Source organism: Emydura macquarii, unplaced genomic scaffold (assembly GCF_026122565.2).
Source record: "Emydura macquarii macquarii isolate MOO-44397 ecotype Brisbane River unplaced genomic scaffold, CSIRO-AGI_Emac_v2 contig_1119, whole genome shotgun sequence".
Classification (NCBI taxonomy): Eukaryota; Metazoa; Chordata; order Testudines; family Chelidae; genus Emydura; species Emydura macquarii.
The window spans coordinates 21,977,110-21,998,634 of record NW_027131256.1 but is presented as its reverse complement, the minus strand read 5'-3'; positions in this window follow the sequence as shown (position 1 = coordinate 21,998,634).

Genomic DNA, 21,525 nt, shown 5'->3' with positions numbered 1-21,525 from the left:
TGTCATTTTCATTAGCATAGCTAGTAAGATTAAATTGGAAAATTGACATTTCTAGAGGTTCTAAATGTTTCTATATTTCCTTCTCGGATAAACTGCCAGTTGTGTGATGCTATTAGTGACATAGTATAATTCTGTTTGGAAGCCTTTTGTATTTTAAGCAACTTTGTATTATAAGCAACTTAACACTTGGTATTTTCCCTTCTCATTTGATCATGTGCTAACTACGTTTACTGTAATTGGATGACATTTTAAGGAGTACTATGCTAAATAATTCAGGTGTGGACCTGCTCCCATTTTGACAGTGTAGATTCAACCCCACAATGAGAACATGAATTTGCTGTAGTTGATGCACCAGGCCTGCAGTGGCTGGATTTGCAGACTGATATGGCCTTTTAGTCTTCCTGCATTTTCTTCTGTTTAACAATATGCCCAACTTTCTTCATGCTCTCTGGTATCTTGTTTTAATAAGGATCAGTCTGAGTCATGTGCATTAGATTTTAATTCACTTTCAGTTTGCTGTCTAATATTTTCATTTTTATACATTCTGAATGCCAGACTTAATTTGCTGTGATAGAGGCCTTTCAAATACGAGACACTAGGGGAGTTAGAGTAGCTTGCAAGCCACAGATCACAGAAGGGGAGATAATGGGGCACACTGAAATGCCACCTAGAGGGTTAGGATAGAACAATGCAGTAGCCACTCCTCACCCTTTAATACAGAACAATATAGATTCCTCCACTGTACTAGTTCAGCTCCACTGACCAATGTAGAAGGGGAGGTGGTGATCCAATCCAGTCCTGCTCCTTTGGGGGTTCTAGTGCAATTGACCTCTCAATACATGCAAGAATTGGGATTGTGGCAGGAAGCACCCAGATTCAGAGTCTCTCAATTGACTTCAGTGGCCTTTGGATCAGGCCTTTGAATAGAATTTCCCACGAGAGAGAATGCAAGTTGAGTTGAGGTTTGCTTTAACAAGGATTCTGACATGCTGCAGCCAGAGGCATTCCTCTTCCCCAGCATAGACCCCTAATCTGATTACTTCATAGTATCTGGAAATTAGCCAGTTCCAACAGGGCGTCATCTTGGGAACTAGCTGAGCTTCCTAAGGATTATACCTTGTGTGATAAACAATTGACAAAGGCTAACCCGGCTATTTTTATTTGATCTGTAGGATTCTGCTCTGTGACATTGTTAGATTAAATATTAATTTATAGCATTAGGAATCCATTTCCCCACTGCATGGAATTTATGCCTAAAGACATATTTTGTATTTACCTTGGCAAAAACACTTTTTGAGCTGTATCTAGATTGTGTACATATTCCTCTATATGAGATAGTCACTGACTTATCAAATGAAAGCTTGAGTTACGCATTCGGTGACTGATGCAAGCAGGTGTCATAGCCTGAAATGGCAAAATGTATAAACAGTAACAATTATGCTTGCTATTGCTTTAATCCTTCCCCAGGCTCCTGCTGAGATAGACTGAGGCCTACTCAGTCTGAAACACTGAGATAAAGCAATGCTTAAGAGAGAGACTGCCAAGTTTAAATGTGACTTAAAAGTTAGAGCAATCAGTGCAGCTTTTAAGGCTGCTTCTCCTTTCTAAATTCAGTATGTATGATTTGTTTGCTAGAGCTAAGAAAATAGTGTGTTATAGACAATTAAGACTCTTCCGTGGCCCACCTGCAACGTGTGGGATGAATAACTGATAAGAGGATGATAGGGAGGCTGCCTGATCTGGGGCCAGGTTCCACTGTCCTTACTTAAATTGGCTAATCTTTTCTTCACCAGTAGCCCCATTAATTTCAATGGTGCAATTTACCAAAGGCTATTGAAGAGGGTGCTAACTGCAGCCTTACACAGGCTACAGTAATTTTTCCCCCTTTCCGGTGGCTGGATCTATAAGCCTGGAAATCTGAAATTCACAAAGTAAATAACGTTAGCTCTATAGTGAGACACATCCAGAAAACCAAATTCACAGTTATGATTATATCCCATTCAGTATTTGAAGCACAGCTGGTGGTTTAAAAGAGAGAGTGTTTCCTAATGGTTTGAGCAGAAGGCTAGTAAGCAGGATAGGTTATAGTCCCAACTGTGCCACTAATTCAACTTGCAGCCATGGAAAACTCACTCATCTATGCTTCAGTTTAGCTACTTCACAAGATATCTTAGGGCTTAAGAGATGCTTTCAGATTAAATACATAAAGGCGGAGGACCACTAATAATCACAGTTAAGGATAGAATTTCCTTGTCATAGTGGATTTGTTGGGCAACCTTGAAACTTATTGAAGTTCCTGTGTTTTCAGTTTATCAGGTTCAGTGAGTGCTCCCCATGTTCTCAGTGTTCCTTACTAGTTCCAGAAGCCCTCCACAATATTTCCACTCCCTTGGTAACCCATGCCAGCATGCTTTCCCATCAGCTGATTCCACATCAAACAGCCTGAAAGAGTTCAGAGGATAGTAATAGTCAAAAGGAGCCTCAACCTTTCTGAGCCCCTGTTGTGCCAGGGAAGCAAGCTGGTCTTTTATTTTGAGGTTCAGAAGGAATTGTACTTAAAGAAAGTTTTCACACCAGGGGAACACGTACAGATGATTTAATACTGAATTATCTGCTACACAGTTAGTGAATTAACCTGTGCACTGTTCTAAGTACAGGGTCTATAGATAGTCATGCCACAGTCTGGCTTCACTTGCTGATTAGTGAGGGCTGGGGGTGGGGGGGAAACAAGGGAGAGTTCTATCAATTTGTAGTTGTCATAGTCATAGGGAATCCAGGAACTCCTGACTTCCAATCACCGCTCCAACACTCTATGGCCTTGATGAGGGTCCTCATAGCCAGTTGGTGCACAGCAAGCTGACATGCTATAGATTTTTTGGGCTAGATTCACAAAGGACTTAGACACCTAACTGCTATTTTAGGTACCTAAATCCTAAAGTCAAGCCCCACTGAGATTGACAAAATCCCCTACTCAGCTACCACCAAATGCTGCAGATGCCTAAACTTGCTTGACACCTACATTTTTGTAGTAAAGTTCCCTAGGTGCCTGTGTTTCTGCCTCTGAGCCCCACACCAGACATCTGGACAGCTAACCCTCAGAACAATGCATGAACCAGGGAAAGAAACATTCTTCCACCTAAGTTGCCAGGGGCACCTGATCTGTTAAGCAGGCTCAGAGACTGCTTACTGCCTTACTGGTTCAGGCCTCTACAAAACAGCTGGGGGAGAAGTAGCTCCCTCAAAGACTTTTAGCCCAGTGGATTGTAGTCTTTTTGGAAAATATGGTTCTCTCACATTCCATTGGATTACCATGATGACAGTGTTATAGCGCTCTTTACATACAGCCGAACGTTGTTTTATGCCCTATAAGATTAAGCCCAGGAAGAGGCAGAAATTATTTGTTTTGAGTTTTGTTTGTTTTGGGTTTTTTTCTCATTGAAACTATAGCTGCCAAAAAATAAATGATAAATACAGAAGGTAAAAAATGCCCTGTATACTGATTGAAGGGGACAGGATATGTCTTTTATGTTTTGATCAAATGATTTTAAAGGGCAATTGGGCCTCCAAGTGGAAAGCTAAGAAATTAAGATACTGTGTGAATTTCATAGATTGACATTTTTACTATATCCAGAAGAAAGCTGCATATGCACATCAGTCTTTTTTTTGCTAGATAAACTCCAAATATCACGTCTAGGGGACACAGGTAACATGTGAGAGATTCTTTATCTCATAGATTAAAAAGTAATCCTTATAAATACTTAATAGCATTGCTTACAAAAACTTTTCAAAAGCAATTGCAGTTCTCATGATGTGCCTTTTGCTAGTTGTGTGTGACTGTTCTTAAGTCACAAGTGCAATAAACATCAAGTGTGGCAAATTGAGAACACTAAAAATGAATAAATGTTCCCATGTGAAAATTACCTCAATCCGCAACTCAATAGGTATTATTTCATCATGAGCCTGCAACAGAGCCAACAAAACCAGCTAAAGTAACCTGCAAAATAATAAAAGTCTACTAACTACAACTTATTAATCTTAGACTAAAAAAATCCTTTAGTTATGTCTCATCACAAAATCAAGCAAATAGCGTAAGTGTCCAGAATATATTGGTTTGATATGTGTACCTCCCACTATCTCAGTAATTATACTTCAGACATTCATTTGTCATGACTTGTTTTTCATCATGCATCTGAGCTGCACTCTAGGTTTGTTTATTTTTTTCCCCACTAAAACATTCAGCAGCTCTGTTAACATATTCTTTTGAGTAAGCAATGAATCTCCGGTACCATTTTTCTGATTTTTGTATATTAGCGAGAGCAAAAGAATTGGAAACAAACAAACCTCATATGCTACAATTTGTAGGTATTAAACCTTGAGGAGATTCTGCAGCATGCTTCAATATCCAAGGGACTGGCTTAGTAACAGTAGAATGAAAAAGACTATTTGTGTCTTTAAAAACAATTCTGCCATTCTCACTCTATGATTTGGCAACCATTCAGCAAGTTAGTGAAGAATTAACTAACACAGTTATTGGCATTGGGCAGACATAGAATGCTTCACCATAAGAGAGCAGACATAGTCTCACTAGCTAGGAAGAGAGCTTTCTGGGGGAAAGGGTCGTGAAATAATCAGCTTGTGTTCCAAGTTCCTGATGGCTCTTCGGGGCAAAACTTATCTAATTGTTTAGTCATGTGACTTATCTGTGCTCTCAGGATGGTGGGGGAGAGGGAGGAATGAGGTGTACTTGCTGCTTTACTGGAGATAGTGGAGCTAATGGAATGACCTCCCATGGTTCTTAAAAGGCTCTGGCTGTGGGACCTCAGGTTGGTTTCAGAGTGAGGTATGAACCAGGCTTGGTTTCAGAGTTAGGTATGAACCAGGCTTGAAATAATTACTCATCTCCATAAGGAATTCTCATGCACTATGTGAGTGTTTTACTTTGGCAATATCTGTAAATATTAAATGTTATTTTAGAGCTATTCTGTGGTTTGACTATCTAGATTTTTATGACATGATCAGGTCTGAGAGTGAGTGACCGTGTATAAAGTGACAGACCACTTAAACCATATCCCAGCATCTGCACTTTGCAGAAATTCTGTCTTCTTTATATGACCCCAGTCATTGTAGTATCTAACACTCCTGTGATGTAGGAAAGCACTGGTATCCCCATTTTACAGATGCGGAATTGAGTCACAGAGAGACTAAGTGACTTGCGACAGAGAAGGAATTAACCCAGGTGTCACAGCCCAGGCTAGAGCTCTAAACACTGGCCCATCCTTCCTCTGAGGATCCAGAGCATGAGGACATTGGGGCATGTGATGGGCCATTGTCACTGTGGAGAGGAAATGGCCTCAGGGTGGCAGCATGGAGCTTGTGTAAAACCCCATTTTGTAGTTGCCCGTTTCAGGGCCCAATGCTGGACTTTCTGGAGGAAATTCCCTAATCGCTACGTTCCTGAAGGAAGAGGGGAAACTGTCCCATGACATTTACTAGCTAACCTCTTCCTGGAGCCTGGAACATGTAGTGCCCTCTGGTGGCTTTAGGGCCCTGCTGTAGCAAGGCATGGTGGGAATCTGGGATAAAGACGCTACTATGATTTGAGACTGGACCATAAAGATAGATCCCTTCATTACGCTTTTTATATATATGGCCAATTGCATATAGAAGGGCTGTAGGGTTTTGGTGGAAATAGTGTTTTACTTTGAGTGAAATGTGTATCTTTTTAGTTTACACCCAAAGTCCTTTTCTGTGTATACTATGGAGCCTTCATAGAATAGCAAGCAGCCAGTCAGGGAAAAGAGCAGCAGGGTGATTAATTCATATCCGACAGTGGCAATTTTCATGGTTTTATTTTAATATGTATATTCTTATTGTGGCCTTATGTATGTGAAAATATATTGCGGTGTAAACAAGACCAGACTCATCATGAAAGACTTCCTCTGTCAGCGTGCTGTACCAAACTGAAAACCTAATTAAATGTGGGAGCAGTTATCATTGGAAAGATTTGCATTCTGCCCCTCTGAGTGAACTGAATCTCTCTTGAATTTATTACTGCATGTCATTGCATAGCAGATAAATATTTTTCATAATGGTTTTTAAGGATCTACTGAGGAGAATCCCTAAACTGCCACTGAAAAGGTATTATACAAGGGCACAGGAGTCTGACAACTGCACTATCTCACTTTTCTGACTTAATTTTCTATGTTGTAAATTGAGAACTATCACTGTCACGATCTGCATTCTCTGACTCTGTCAGGAAAAGCAAAGCATCATTTACATCATCCCAACTTTTATACTCCATGTTGACTGATATTCCCGCTGCCCCCATGAGCATAGCAAAAAATTCAAAAACCAACACAAACAGCAGAGTTAAAATAGACAGCCTTGTCTAGTACCTGTTTATTTAAAATGAGATTGACATGCAGTCCTTATATGAGTACGTCATAAGATCGGTATATCGTAGTCTGGTGATCCTATTAAATGCAACTGGAATATTCATCTTATGCATACATAACCACATGTATAATAACACTGAGGTTAGTGTCTTAATTGTATATCTCACATTATTTTTACAATTTGTTGGAATAAGACTCAGAGATTGTATTTGACTGTTTGCTTGTACTTTTTCCCTACACCATACATCACTTATGATCTGTGTGATACCACCTCTTTGAGGTTTAAATGTTTGTGTTCTGCACATTTATCTGTATGCAGTGGGCCCTTTAATTCCTACCATTCTAAAAGAGGTTACCATTTCTTGAAGAATTTCCCAGTATAGCGATAGGAAACAAATTTCTAGAAAGAACAGACTGGTTCTAAAGAGAAGAATGTGCATGAACTGTGCAATTAAGACAAAAAACACTGCCTTCATTAAAACCCCATCGTATAGCAATGGCAGAAGTAAAAGCAGTTTATTCCTTGCTTCTAATGTTATGAACTTCTCTCAAATTTCGTTGATCTTTAGCTTATACACTCAGATCAAATTTGATGTGTATTACGATTATAGGTCTCAGAATGCTTGAAGTCTGTTGACCAGACTTCTTGTGCTCCCTCCATTGCTTTCTGAAAAATGTAGAGGGTCAGTATTGAGAGTAAGTCTTTTCAATATCTTTGAGACAGCAGGTATAGTGGGCATTTTCCTCCTTCCCCCTTCTTTGACTGTCAGCTAAAAATTTTGCACATTCCTAATGAAACTGTACTCCAATAGCATCCTGTGTGACTTGAAATGTGAACTGAATCCCAACTAGTTGCTGTGCAGACGGTTACACTTACGAGGTTTTCTTCTTGATAGCTTTGGGTACTTGCCTGACCGGTATTAAGAGCACTGAAGATCAATGCTGTGGCCATCTCAGGCTAAATTAAAGTTATCAGAGAAAAAATTATAGGCATGAGTTCTTATTAAAATTATATTTGACTCAGCAAATTTTAAGAATAAAATTTAGCTGTTCTAATCTGCCTCCTGATGAAATTTTTTCATTACCATCAGATACAACAGAAAAAAGTCACTAGAATAAATTATCTCAATAACAGCAATATTCTACTTCTGCGTAATGCAATCCATTTGAACTATCTTCAAGGATAATAAATATTGCAATAGAGGTCATGCAGTGATAAGCTTTAGAATTGCAGCTAATTGTTATAGAAATTTTTGGCACAAAAATATGGGGAAGTAAATGTTTGCGGAAAGGAGAAAACTTTTATGCAACACATTTGATCTCTTCAGATGATGGCAACTGCATTAATATTATCTGTTCCAACAGCTTCTTCTAATGAAGTAAGTCATTAACTGCACCTTAAGGGCTCAATTATTCTCCTTATGAGAAAAAGTAGTGCTGGGCATGAGAAGGAGGCATATCACACATGTGACAGTGCCTGGAGCATTAAGCTTTCCAATAGCACAGAATGGAGCATGCTGGGCAATGAGACTTGACATACTTGTGTAATAGGTGGAGGTTGACTTCCCCGTCACAGACTTGATTGTGTAATGAAGATCATGGGACTGTGGTGTCACCCGCAAACTTCTGTGACTAATACCACTCCAGGCTGCATTAATTTCACCTCCTGGTGCTGCTTAATGGTGACAGCCAGATGATAGCTGCTTCTTGCACAAGTGGACCATCTTGCATTAGGACCAAAATTAGAGCCTCCTGTGTCCTTTCCCAGCATGGTGCACCCATACTGGAGCAGCCACAATTTGGTGCTGAGACTCTAAGAATCTCATAGGAAGGAAATATGAGAGAACAGATTTAGTGCATCGGAAAGCAGTGAATTTATATATATTCAAAAATGTGTGCACATAGGTCACATACACTTATTACTAAAGCTTTTTTCCTTGAGTGCCAAACTAAAATCCAGTACTGCCATGCAGCATGCATTTTATATATATGTGCAATCTCTTAAGCTACTCAAGTCTAAATCTAGACTTTTATGCTGGTTTCTATAATATTCTATGATTCTTTCTTCACTCCACAAATAAGAAGTTGGAAGAAAACAAAGTTACTGTAGCTCTCAGCTGCATCAAACAATGTCAGATGTACTCAAACTATAAAATGTAGATGGAAGAGCAGCAGTATAATTGTATGGCAGTGTCTTTCCAGTTAGTCTCTGCCTAGAATAAGAAATTCTTTGACTAAACTCAACAACGAAGCAAATGGTTTACCGTGCAGTTCATAATACTTGGAAAAAGCTCCAAGCATACGTACACCATAGGACCATTTGGAAAGCAAAGATAAGAAATGTACAGCTATGGTTTACAATAAGTGGTGTTTTATTCAAAGAGCACATCCTGTGTGTGATTTTTCATTGCTGCCAGTTGATTTCCAAATGGAGTCCTAGATGTTGGTTTTGCCCTACAGAGCCCGAAAAGCAGCCTTGGCTTGTTTAGAGACCCTCTCTTTCCTTGTACAATTTCATGGCCTTGTGATCATCCAAGCTAGTTGTCCCTTAGTTTAAATAAGGTGGGGCTGCCAGAAGGGCATTCTCAATGAGGATTCCCCCTCATCCCTTCAGCTGGCATTTATCTATGCTTTGTTAGTAGTGGCTTTGATGCAAATAGCAGGAGAGATTGTTAAAAGTATGAACAATGTGAGATTTTTAATACTGGCTCCTGAGCACCTCACAAATGTCTAATAATTTTATTTTCAACACCCCTTGAGGTGAAAAACTAAAGCACAGAGATTTACATACGGGACAGTGAATTGAATCCGGGTCTCCCTTGTCCCCAGTTAGTGCCCTAACCACTGAACCACCCTTCCCCTCTAAGTGATAATGTAAAACTGCTGGAGGACAGCAATGCAAATAAAACAAACAAGAGAAAACATTCATAGGAGAACAACATCTATCATTTAAAAAAATAAGATGAATTAGATAAAAACCAACAGACACTTAAGGGGGAAAAAAAACAGACAAGAGTGAAAGGTAATATAGAGGATCAAAGAGGAATCATTACTACAATTTTAAATTAGCATATGTGTAAAATATATTTATAAAATTTTGTAAGTAATTATATCACATGCTACATTAACTAACTTATAAGGGGAACATTTTATGTGCAAGGAAATCATGGTTATATTTTGGATACTTTCTACATTGTCAGTCACATTTTAGTTGTTGGGGATGTTGACCATTAAATATAGGGGACCCCTCATCTAAGGATCTGTATGAGCCATAGATCTGAGGCAAAATAGGACTGTGTTTAATACCCATAAACCTATTGTCCTCGTTCATTAATTTAAGGTTAACCTTTGTGTTGAAATAATCAAATGATAAACATACATTCACTGAAAAAGGAAAGATGCAATCAGCCACTGAATTACTTGTTTGTCACTCATGGAGTCAAAAGGCAAAACTCGCAGAGACCCATACTGGGATTTTGATGATATTGTAGTTCAGGAAAATATCACTGTGTTTATCAGAATCTTGTGTTTTGCCCTATCGAAAGTCACATCATTTTTCTGGTAAAGTATTGTATTTTAATTTTGAGCAAATGTCATCTCCTTTGTTTTGTGCTAATGTGTGCTTCTTATGAGCTTGTTTAGCTCAGTGGTTTTATATTCCTTGTGACCATTATGTTAAATTGACTGCCAGTGTGCAAATCAGGTATGCTGCCCGCTCTGACCAACAGTGGAACCACTGTGCCCACAGAGAAGTGAAAGATTTCCTGAGCATCCATAGAGGAACACCCCCATCTGCACCAGGTAGTATGGTTGCATAGGGATTCAGTTCACATTCCTGCTTAGCAGGACTTAATTTGAGGAATAGGATGCAAGTTCAGACTTTTTTGTGAATTCACTGACCATCACCCTCTACAGATCAGGGCCACAGCCACAGGGGTTGCTGCAGCCACAGGACAGCTGTGGAGCAGTTCTTTTAGAGGATTTTTTTCTCTCCATTCCCCCATCTTATGAAATCTCCCTTCACCAAGCCCTTGTAGAGCTGGGTGTCACTTACTGGATCTCAATCATGTCTGACCCAGCTAAAGCAGTAGGATGAATTACTCAGAGCTAGATACACAAAGGGATTTAGGCACCTAGCTGTCATTTTATGTACCCAGGTCCAAAATTTAGATCCTCAAAACCTCAGCCCAGCTGCCACCTAAGCCTGTAGGTACCTAAGTTCCCCAGCTGCCAAAGTTTCCACTGGTAAAGTCCCTGTGGAACCTAAGTTTCTGCTAGTGGGCATGCACACAATCACCTAAGTTCTGACATGCCCAATAACTAGCTCATGCCTAAGCCCAAGCCTAATTCACAAACTAGGCTTTCCCCACCTATCTCACCTGTGATACCTGATCTGGTAGACATACTCAGAAGCTGTCTTAAAGATGGCCTACTATCTCGGGCCCTGCACAAAACAGAAGGGGTCTTGGTGGTGGCAGCCCAAATCCCCTATGTCTCACAGCCTAGAGGTTAGAGCACTCTTCCAAGAGGTGGGAGACTTGTGTTCAGATCCCACTCGGTCCCATTCACAGCAGGAACTTGAACGCAGCTGTCCCAGGTGAGTGCCCTAACCACTGGGCTGTTAAATATTCAATGGGCCAGAGAGAGAGTGAGAATGATTCAAGTATTTTATACAAAGTAGAACAGCATCCTCAGGAGAGATTAAGAGACCCACCCAAGAATACTCCAGAACCCCATGATTAGTGTGCTCATTTCTGTGGGAAGAGATCTGCCTTCGAAGTTCCTGCTCCGAACTAGGGAAAGGAGGAATTTGAACCAGGTCTCTCATATCCTAGGCGAGTGCTCTCAGCACTGGTGTACTAGGTGCAAGAGGGGTGTCATCACCACTTCCTGTTTTTCACAAGAAAAGACCCTAGCCCCAGAGGGGAGGCAGCACAGGCTCCACAGCCCACACATGTACACCACTATCTTTAGCCCCAGTCCGTTGACCTAGGCTCTGAGACTTGCTGCCCCAGGTGGGTTTTGGGTTGTTTGTTTGTTTTTTGCAGTGTAGACATATTCTAAGTGGCCTCATTCATGGTACAGGGAGCCTGGACCTCTACCTTGGGACTGTGGATTCCAGGAGGTGGCAGGGCACCTAAAGCTAGGTGTTGCAATGTTAAGCCTAAGTCTCCTTTGTGCATTGATTTAGAGATGGCCAATCCACGATAGGCAGTACCTGCCCAGTGGTCCACTCGTCTGCATAAACCTCAAACTTTTTCCATCTGCTTTTATACTGTTTTTCATACCCATCTTCTTGAAATCTTGTTTGCCTTTGCTTTGCATGACTCAGGGCTAGCTACACTACATAGGCTTTGCTGGGATAGTTGTACCAGCAAAGCCCCCTAGCAGAGTTGCAGTGCATACCAGCAAAAGGAGTTCTTTTGCCATTCTAGTTAAACCACCTCAACATAGCTATGCTGGCAAAAATTTTGTATTGCAGATCTGGACTCTTTATCTCCAGGTTCTCTTCAATAACTCTAGGTCATTCCAGTAGATCCTCTTTCTTCCCCTGTAGGACTCCTACAGGGCTGTGTCCTGGGCTCACTTTTTTTCTCCCTCTACATACTCTCTCTAAAGGGAAGTATCCACTCACAAGATTTTACCATCTCTGTGCTAGTGACTCACAGGGCTTCCTCTCCACTCCTGCCCTGTCTCCCTGCAGTCCTGCATGGCTCCTGGATCTTGTTTTCTATGCAGGAGATCCATTTCCAATATGTACAGTAGCATTAATAAATTCTAAGTGAGTCACTACAATAAAATTTATGCATTGTGTCGTTAAAATATGAATATTCAAGAATTATATAACACGCATAAATCTAAAACATAATCAGTCCCATTCATAAACACCAAAAGGATCAGTTATAGCAAAACAAATGTTCTACTCTACCAACACAGCACCCTATGAAAACGTCAAGAACTCTGGCATATCATCCAAGTGTACCTAGGAAATATATTCCTTTAAGTCTTTGTATATATTTATTACTGAATGTGTAGCACTCAGGAGCATGCATCCAACAAGGTATGTCCATTGCAGAACAAAATACAGGGGCAAAATTAAGGCTGTGGTGTTATTGCAGTGTTACCAACTAACAGTTTAATCACAAGTTTTACAATATTTATTTTTTCGTACAGCCCCATCCGCCTACAGTCGGGGGATCACAAGAGAATCTCAGGGGGCAGGTTCTAGCTCTCCTGGTTGTGGATAAAAGCTTGAAAATGCAACCCAAGTGCACACTAAAGACTCAGAAACCAGAAGACAAACGAAAAGAACCTGAAATTTTTGTTTTAAAATCTCATGATTGAGTGCTTGGCTAGGGGTTGACAATGCTCAAATTAGGTGGAGTAATGAAAGATTATATGGCAGCATATTACTGGCTGGATCCCTTAAGTGTTCCTTTCCAGACATGGTTTATTTTTTGAAATTGAAGAATGTAAGTAAAGTTTAATTGTGTGGTATTGTTAATGCCATTGAAGCACTTTCAACCATAACTCTTTTTAAATAGGCAGACTAGACCTATCAGAGGCTGTATAGCACCATTTAAAGTGTGTACCTGGGGGGCGGAGTGGGCCTGCAGGTGTGTGGGCTTGGGAGTGAGGGGTGGTGGAGAGTAAACCCATCTCCCACCGCATCTCCTCTCCCATGTGGCTCCCATCTCCAGCCCATTGGCTGTCACCACAGCTTGCAGGCAGGGTCCTCCCCCCATGACACCCTGCTCCTTTCTGCAGCTATCCCTATTGTTTGCGCTAATTTTGCTGTTCCATAATGAAAGAGCATTCAACTTCACCTTGCATTATTAGTTGATTTTATTTGTTAACACATCCACATTATGTATTATACATGTTCCAGGATGCTGATGTTCCCGATCTCTCGCATTTAATCAATTATTTTACCAAAGACTGAAGTTACGAGAGAAAAGTCCTTTTTTAAAAAAAAAACAGTCATTCACTTCTCCACTGTCAGTGCAGCTCTCCTTCTGGTGTCCCTAACCTGAAAGGCTGTGGCAAGCTTGACACACAGAGCCAGGAATGTAGTCTTCCCCATCTGAAAGGTCTGCAGCCACTGCTAGTCATTCCAAGCCTGCCTTATGATGTGATCCCACCAGTCACTGCAAGTTTCTCAGGTCCAGAAGCAGCATTCTGCAGCTGCTCTCTGAACACCAGCAACCACCTTGAATTGGTTCTTGCTATGTCCCAGAGCAACCTGTCCTCCAAGAAACCATCATGTTCTACACGGATGCAGTTCTTCTTACAGCTCTGCAAACACCAGAGGATCACACATCCTGTGCTTGCAATGCTTATGACAATAGTGCAAAGCTGTGCAGGTTCCATGCTTCTGCAGAGATGATAGACAGCAAGAAGGGCCAGGCAGGTTCATGAGATTTTTTAAAAAGGCACAAAAAACTTAAAGGATATTATGGAATGGAGCCAATTGCACTCTTGGAAGTTGACCCCTTGTTCCCAGTCAACCCTGCATGACTCGTTTCTGCCCCACCATGCGTTGCCAAAAAACTTCTCAAACTATAGTGCTTAGCCTCCCAAAAATATTAAAGGCTGGCTATGTAGAGGGCAAACGCTGGATGCCAGTCACTTTCCTTTGGAAGAGTGTCACTGGCCTGCAGCCTGTGTGTCTTGGGAGCAGAAGCTCCCTAGAAGTGCCAAGCACCATGGGGTCCTGATCCTTACAGAGGCCAATGGATACTACAGTAATACAAACCTGCTGATTTGTGATAAGACTTGTTGTTTTGGGTGTCTAATTTTTCCCAAGCATCTTCTCCTCTCCTACTTTTATTCTGTGATCAGCAGCCTCAGGGTGTTGACAAGGTCTTTGTTATTTCATAATCGTTCAATCCTCTTTTCTTTTATCTTTGTTAAAGGCTGATTATAAAGGACCTGGTGAGTTATTTAACCATCTTGGAATCATCATTGATTTTTGCCTCCCTCATTTATTAGTAGGTCTACGTTCTATCTTGTATTTCTTTTTTTCTTTGCTATTTTGTGAAAGCACATTTTAGTTTCCCTCTCTCTTTCAGAAACCACCATGACAATGGATAGTTTTCTAGTAGTTGGAAATGCATTTGGGGTTGTGAGCGGTTCAGAAGTAATTCAGAGAATTAGTTCCTTTTCATGGAACTGGGCAATTAGATACAATGTAGTGTTTGATTCAGCCAATACCAAACTTTTGGATCCTGTGTTACCCCAAAAAATGAATTTTTAGACGTTGCTACAATAACCTGCCTATTGCCCCCTTAGTCTCGTCTTCCCGAGGTGAAAGTTCCCAGGGTTGTTAAGGAAACACTAAAGGTCAGGGCTATAACTTTTCAGTAAAGTAATTGACAGAGGCAGCAGTCTTTCCAAAACAAAGTATCTAAAAATCCTAAACCAGGCACAAAATCCCTGACACAATCCCTTATTGCACATTAAATAGCACTCAAAACTACAGTAGCATATAGTTTAAATTATTAGAAGCAAAGCAATTTGTTGCAAGTGGCCTGTTTAAAATCTGCTGTCAGCAATTTATTGTAAAGTGCTTTAAAGTTTACCTAGATATGTTGCAGTTAACAACAGAATTTTATGCATTCTTAACACACACACACACACACCCCTTATTTACTATCCTATAATACTAAACTATAATTAAAAGAATATTAAGCTTATGCTATAAATCCATTGATGTTTCTTTTAAAAATCACTGCTGCTGCTGTTCAGTTCCTGGTCAATCATTTTTGCTGTGCTCCATTTTTCTTCTCTTTTTCTGCAGCAGTTTTTCTTTGTCTTCTCTTTTTGGTTTCCTGGCGCTCTAGGAACATCTCTCTCTTTCTCAGAAAGAGACTCTGGAACCATTGCTGGCAGCTGGCCTCTTATGCTACATTGTAGCCCTCTCTTTATACACCTGGCTATTCTTAGAAGCAATTACCTCACTTGCACATGCTCAGTCTTAACCATTACCTCAGAATTTTGATTGACAGAATTCAAGTGGGTGGGTTCTGACCAGCTTGCTGTTCAGCTAAGTGACCTCTCTGATCCCCTTACTGCATGTGCTCAGTAGCCACCAATCTTGCACATACTCACTGTTATTTACATCAGAGCTGATATTCTGCCAATCCACACACACATACTTGGCTCTTTGCTCAGGCACCCTTTTAGAAATCCTAAAGTTCTTACTAAGCATGCTCAGCGCCCACTGTAGGGTGGAGTTATTTTTGCTTATTCAGAATAGACATCAGAAATACACAGTAGAGATTGGAGAATTTCTCTAGTAATACCTAAACCAAATGTATATTACGTATTTTCTGATGAACCAGAACCGTTAAGTCTGCTGAATACTTTCTGGTTCACTTAAACATTTCAACAAACCCAGCTGTGAAATTTGTGTGTGCTGTCTTGCAACAAAGTGAAGAAGCATTTCAAAGAAATATTCTATGGTATAGAAAATGAGTGTTCTTCTTTTTAACTTCCAATGTCAAGAGAAAACAAAGCTTGTGAAATAATCATTCCTTTACATCAAAATTTTCTTATGGCAAGAAGCTTTGAATGTCTTCAGTAAATCTAAAGATAAAAGCATCAAAATACCGAAGAATTTTCTACTTTGGCAGCTTAAAAGGATGTGGGGAAGCTGTCTACAGGCATCCTTAGCAGTCAGAAAGTAAAGCAGAATTTAAGCTTTCTTGTCTTGTAGTATTTAAAAGCTTTTGCTATTGCCGCATTATTGGCACTCTTCCAAATATCTTCTAAAAGATCACATACTAGTAAGATTTCTCAAACAAAAAAAAGCATAAAAACTTGCAACACACTTAGAGAGAGAGTTTTATCTTATGGCTATAATATGTTTTGAGATTTTAGAAGCTCTACTGAAGCAAAGTTTTCTTAGTTTGTGTATATGCCACTTAAAGTTGTGCTAATGGAATTAGACAATCAGCGACCTGTTTTGAATCCCCAAGACAATAATAAAGTTGTTTCTCATTATTAATTCTGAATCATCACCTTAAAATGTAAGTCTTTCACCATCATCTGTGCCATGTGTCAAGTGTCACAAGTGGGTTAGAAAATTATGCAAAGGAAAGGGCTTTGTGTGACAGTCTGTTATTTTCCTATCAGAAATGAAAATGAGTTCACCAAGCGCCAGAAGCTTAAAAGGCCTGAATTAGTAATCAAACTGTCTCCAGAAGAAGACCTGACATACCCAGAAGTGATATTAATATAGAAAGGTTCCTGTAGAACAGTTTCTCAACCTGTGGTACGCGTACCGCTGGGGGTATGTTAGACATAGGCAGGGGGTACCTGGGGTAAAACAGAATGAAGGGGAGGCAGGCAGCAGCAGCCCCCTTCCCACCCAGTCCCAGCTCCCAGTTGGGAGATGGGCGGCAGCTGCCACAGTCCCGGGAAACCAGGCTGCAGTCCCCTCTCTTCCCACCAGGTCCCAGCTCTAAGCTGGGAGGTAGGTGGCAGCTGCTGGCTTTTGGGGAAGGCACGCGGCAGCCGCCCGCTTCCTGCCCAGTCACAACTCCCAGCTGGGAATCGAGTGGCAGCTGAAGGCTCTTGGGGGAGGCGGGCAGCAACCCCCCACTTCCCACCAGGTCCCAGTTCCCATGTGGGAGCCTGGTGACTGCCTCCTGCGTCTTGTGAGCTGGGCGGCAGCCACCCAAGCCCCAGCTCCGAGCCAAAGGACAGCCTCCAGCACCCACATCCCTGGGTCCCAGCTGGCATGGAAGCCTCCTCTGCCCCAGCCCGGATTGGGTGGAGTCGCCCAACTTCTGGGCTGGCAACTAGCCAGCAGCCACCTGCAACTTGCCCAGATAGCATCCCCCCTCCCTGGCTCAAAGCCCAGTGCCCAGAAAATTTGTCAATTTCACTGTTCTATGACAGCCCCAGATTTTACCAGTTACCCTCTTTTCCTGTCTTTCTCTCACCCCTTCCTCCTCTCAAATCTATGGCAAAAAATTTGATGCGGCGCTTTATATTCCCCAGCATTCGCATGCTGCTCAAAGCCTCCGAGCTTTGGCCAGCATCACCTCTAGCCAGGTACAGACTTGATTTGTGCACCCCTGGCATAAAGGTGGTAACCCTTCCTACATTAGATCGGACATCTGTCATATATACTCAGCCCTTCTTCCAACACATGGCTCACATTAGTCTGTAAATATAAAATCCTGTGGAAAATTGAGTGTTGGGGTATTTATTAAAATTTTCAGAAGTTAGGGGGTACTTGCTACTTAAAAGGTTGAGAAACACTGCTGTAGAAAATAAATCCTACCTGTTCCTTTGATCTACACTCAGATGCCATTTTTAGTTCTATCCTGCTGGTATTAGTTCTCTTAAAAGCAAACTTTGTACAAAAGAGACTTTCATGAATTAGAATGCGAGTTATCCATTATAATTGTGGCATTTCCCACCAGTACTTTACAAGAAGTTACTTGGCCAGAGTGACTTTAGATTAGATAATGTGAGCAATAAACTGAATACTGGGGAATTCTGCACCAAAAAGTTAAAAATTCTGCGCACAATATTTTTAAATTCTGCAAAATTTATTTGTCACCAGTATAATTACACCAGTTTCAATTATTTTGGTAATTTATTTCAAAATACCTGTCAGCTAGTACATCTGTAACAATACAGATAACAAAAAAGATTCAGGAAATGTTTGACCAATACATGGCAATACTAATATTTTCATGTATGTTAAGCAGAGAAGACATTAAGGATATGTCTACACAGCAAAGAAAAACCCATGGCTGGCCCGTGCCAGGCAACTTGGGCTTGCATGGCTCAGACTGTGTCATTGCTGTGAAGACTTCCAGGCTTGGACTAGTGCTGGAGCTCTGGGACCCTCCCACCCTGCAGGGTCCTAGAGCCTGGGCTTCAGCCGTAGGTTTTTCTTTGTTACGTAGACATACCCTAAAGAGCAGCATCCTCAGGAGTGAAGTTAGGCCATGATCGGACACAGCACTCAAATACGTGCATAAAGTTCAGCACCTGAGTAGCCCCATTGAAACTAATGCTTAGTGAATGGCATGGCGAATATCTAGCTTAGTCCTCAGCATGTCACTGTACTGTCCCGGGACTAGAATTGAAATTGTTGCAGACAATAGTTTAGCAGGGAAATGGGAGTGGAGGCTCCAGCACAGCAGTAGGGAACACAGGCCACTGGCTGCATGGAGGTGAGGGATCACCCTGCAGCCCCTTCCCCCCCCCCCCCCGTCCCCAAAACACCCTGGGGCCCTGCCCCTCCACACTGAGCGCACTGTGCTAGAGAGCCAGAGGGACAAAGTCTCACACACATGCCCAGCCACCCAGCCTCCCACCCCCTCTTCCCTCCGATCCAGGTGCAGGGAAGGCAGGCTCAGCCCAGCAGGATCTAAGTGGGGAGGGCCTTAATGTTAGGGGATCCAGGTGCGGGGCAATCTGGGTGCGGGTGGGGTAGTGGTAGATTCCAGGGGAGGGATCTGGATGCACAGGAGTTTGTTGGAGGGTGTAGGGGGAATGCCACTCTGTGGGGAGGGTCCAGGTGAAGGTGGTTTGGGGTTCAGTTGGAGGGGAGCCTGGGTGCTGGGGGAGTGGGATTTGGTGGATTGGGGGTTCAGGTGCAGCTGGTGTGGGGTGGGAGTGCAGCTGCAGGAGGAGTGGATCAGCTGTGAGGGGGGAGGGGAATATGGATGTACAGGGGTTGGGCAGCCAAGGGGACAGCTCTCTCTCAAGCAACCCCTGTGGCTGGGGAGTGATGGGGGCAGGAAGTGAGGGGAAGGTTCCCCAGGAGTGGATCTGATCTATCCCTGCCCACTCAGTGCAGGGGGAAGAGGAAGTCCTGTTCCCCGTTTTCCCCTAACCCAGCTGGGACTAGCAGTTGGAGCCTGGCACATGGTAGGAACCTCTTCAGCCCGGCCCCAGGTGCACCAAGATAGTGAGTGAGAAGGACAGAGGCACGCATGCACTCCCAGCGCTGGCCCCCCCAAGGCGCTGATATACAACCTCCCCTGCATGTTCCCAATGCCTGAACCAGACATGCCTGGGAAGAGCATGGGAATCAATAATTCTGCAGAGAAAGAGTAAAATCTGTGGTGGATATTAATTCTGCACTTGCACAGTGGTGCAGAATTGCCCTAGGAGTAACTGAAGTACAGAAAGAAGCCTGTTAGAAAAATATGGGCTTGGTAAAAAGGTGCCGTTATAGTAGTTGCAAGATGTTCCCACAGCCATTAAAGGAGGGGAAGACTAAGATAGTCTATATGATGTAGCTATACCAGCAAGTCCTCCTAATGTGGACACAGCTTATACTGGCAAAAATGTGCTTTCGCTGGTACATTTTATACTAGTTCCTGGAGAGAAATAAGCTATCAGCAAAAGCACCTTGGTGCCAGTGTCACTGTGTCTGCACTAGGGCTTTTGCCAGTGTAGAAATGTTGTAAATTCAGCCAATCACACCCTTTACAGACACACTTATGCTGGTGCATTTCTAGTGTAGACTAGGCCTTAATCTACCAAAAAAACATATGGGAGCAGCAAGAATCAAACCCTAATATGGAAGTGAAGGTCTCACTTATTCCTTATGAAATGCGTCTCTGAATTCCCACTAGCTCACTCTTAACAGGATTTCTTTGGTCTCCACAAGGCAATCACAGCAAAGGGGCAGAAAATCTTTCCTGGTGGAGTTCTACATTCCTCCCCTGTGACATCCTCCATTGGTTATGGTTTCCTTCTGAAGACTAAGGCTATGTCTGTACTACAGCTTATGTTGGCATAACCGTATGTCACTCAGGAGGGTGAACAAGCCACACACCCCCCCCCCCCCCCCCAACGACATAAGTTACACCGACCTAGCACTGTCCACACTGGCGCTTATGGCAGCGGGAGACGCTCTGCCCCTGACACAGCTACCGCTGCTCACAGGGGCTGGAGTAGTTAAGACGACAGGAGAGCGCTCTCCCATCAGCCTAGAGCAGCTACACTAGAGAGCTTCCATCGATGCAGCTGCGCCCCTGTAAACTCTAGCCGGAGTCTGGCTCTCTGATTCCTCCTTGTCAGAGCCAAGTTCCCTGCTGAGGTGAAAAAAGGCTGCATTGCTTACCGAGTCAGACCATTATGGAGGAGCAATCTGACTGCTGCGGGACTGTCTGAAGGGTGGCAAGATCACAAGGAAAGCACCCCAATCCCCTGCCTTTCTTTCAGGGAACCCACAGAAAGCGTGACAAGCATCCTGTCTGACACAGTCTCAGGTTTAGGAACCCAGAGACAGTACCATGAAGGCTCCCCTTGGCACAGACCCAGTTTTGGGAAGCCCATCGTAAAGCACAGTTACCAAAAACTCTCACCCTCTCCATGGAGCCACATCTGAAAGGAGAATATACAGGAACTGAGTTAGGTGCCAAATCGGGAGCTGAATTTTGCAGAGTAATCCCCCCACCTGCACTAAGTGCAAACTGCTCCTTGTCATCGCAGGCGTTTTGTACAAAGAGCTTCCGTAAGAGAACATTAGGGCTTTCCTGTTAAGCACTTTAGTCAGGAAGTGCCAGGGTTGCAGTTGCAAGATTAGCTCCAAACTACCTCCTCATCCCCCAAATTGCACAAAAAAGAAGTTTGGGCTTGAAAAAAAAGAAAAGCAGATAGTTCCTAGTGTTACAAACTGGTCTCGTGCCCAACTGTAGGGTCACCAGATTGTTGCCAGTGGACCCAAGTTCTGGGTTGCGTATGCTTCCAAGCCATCTGAGTCTAGATCAAGTCGAGTCACTTTGTTTTTAGCTCTGGCTCCCTAAGGCACACTCTCAGGCTTGTCTAACTCCCTTCCCTGGGACATGCGGTGGGCTAGACCTCAAAACCAGTGGCAGACCTCCGGAGCCTCCCTCTAGACCCACTCTCAGTTGCTTACACACAACTTGTCCAAAATTCCACCTAGGCCCTGCCCCCCATGGGTTACTAGTTTAACTCCTTCAGAGGCAACATGGCAGGAAGACAAGGAACATGGGATGTAGCAGAAGAATTTCTTAAGACACTTCCTCATGACTGGCAAAATGCCAATTTGAATGTGGTGATTTTAACTAAGCTTTTGACAGAAACCTGCCTGGCCTTTGGCCAGCTCTCTCTCTCTTCTGGCAGCACA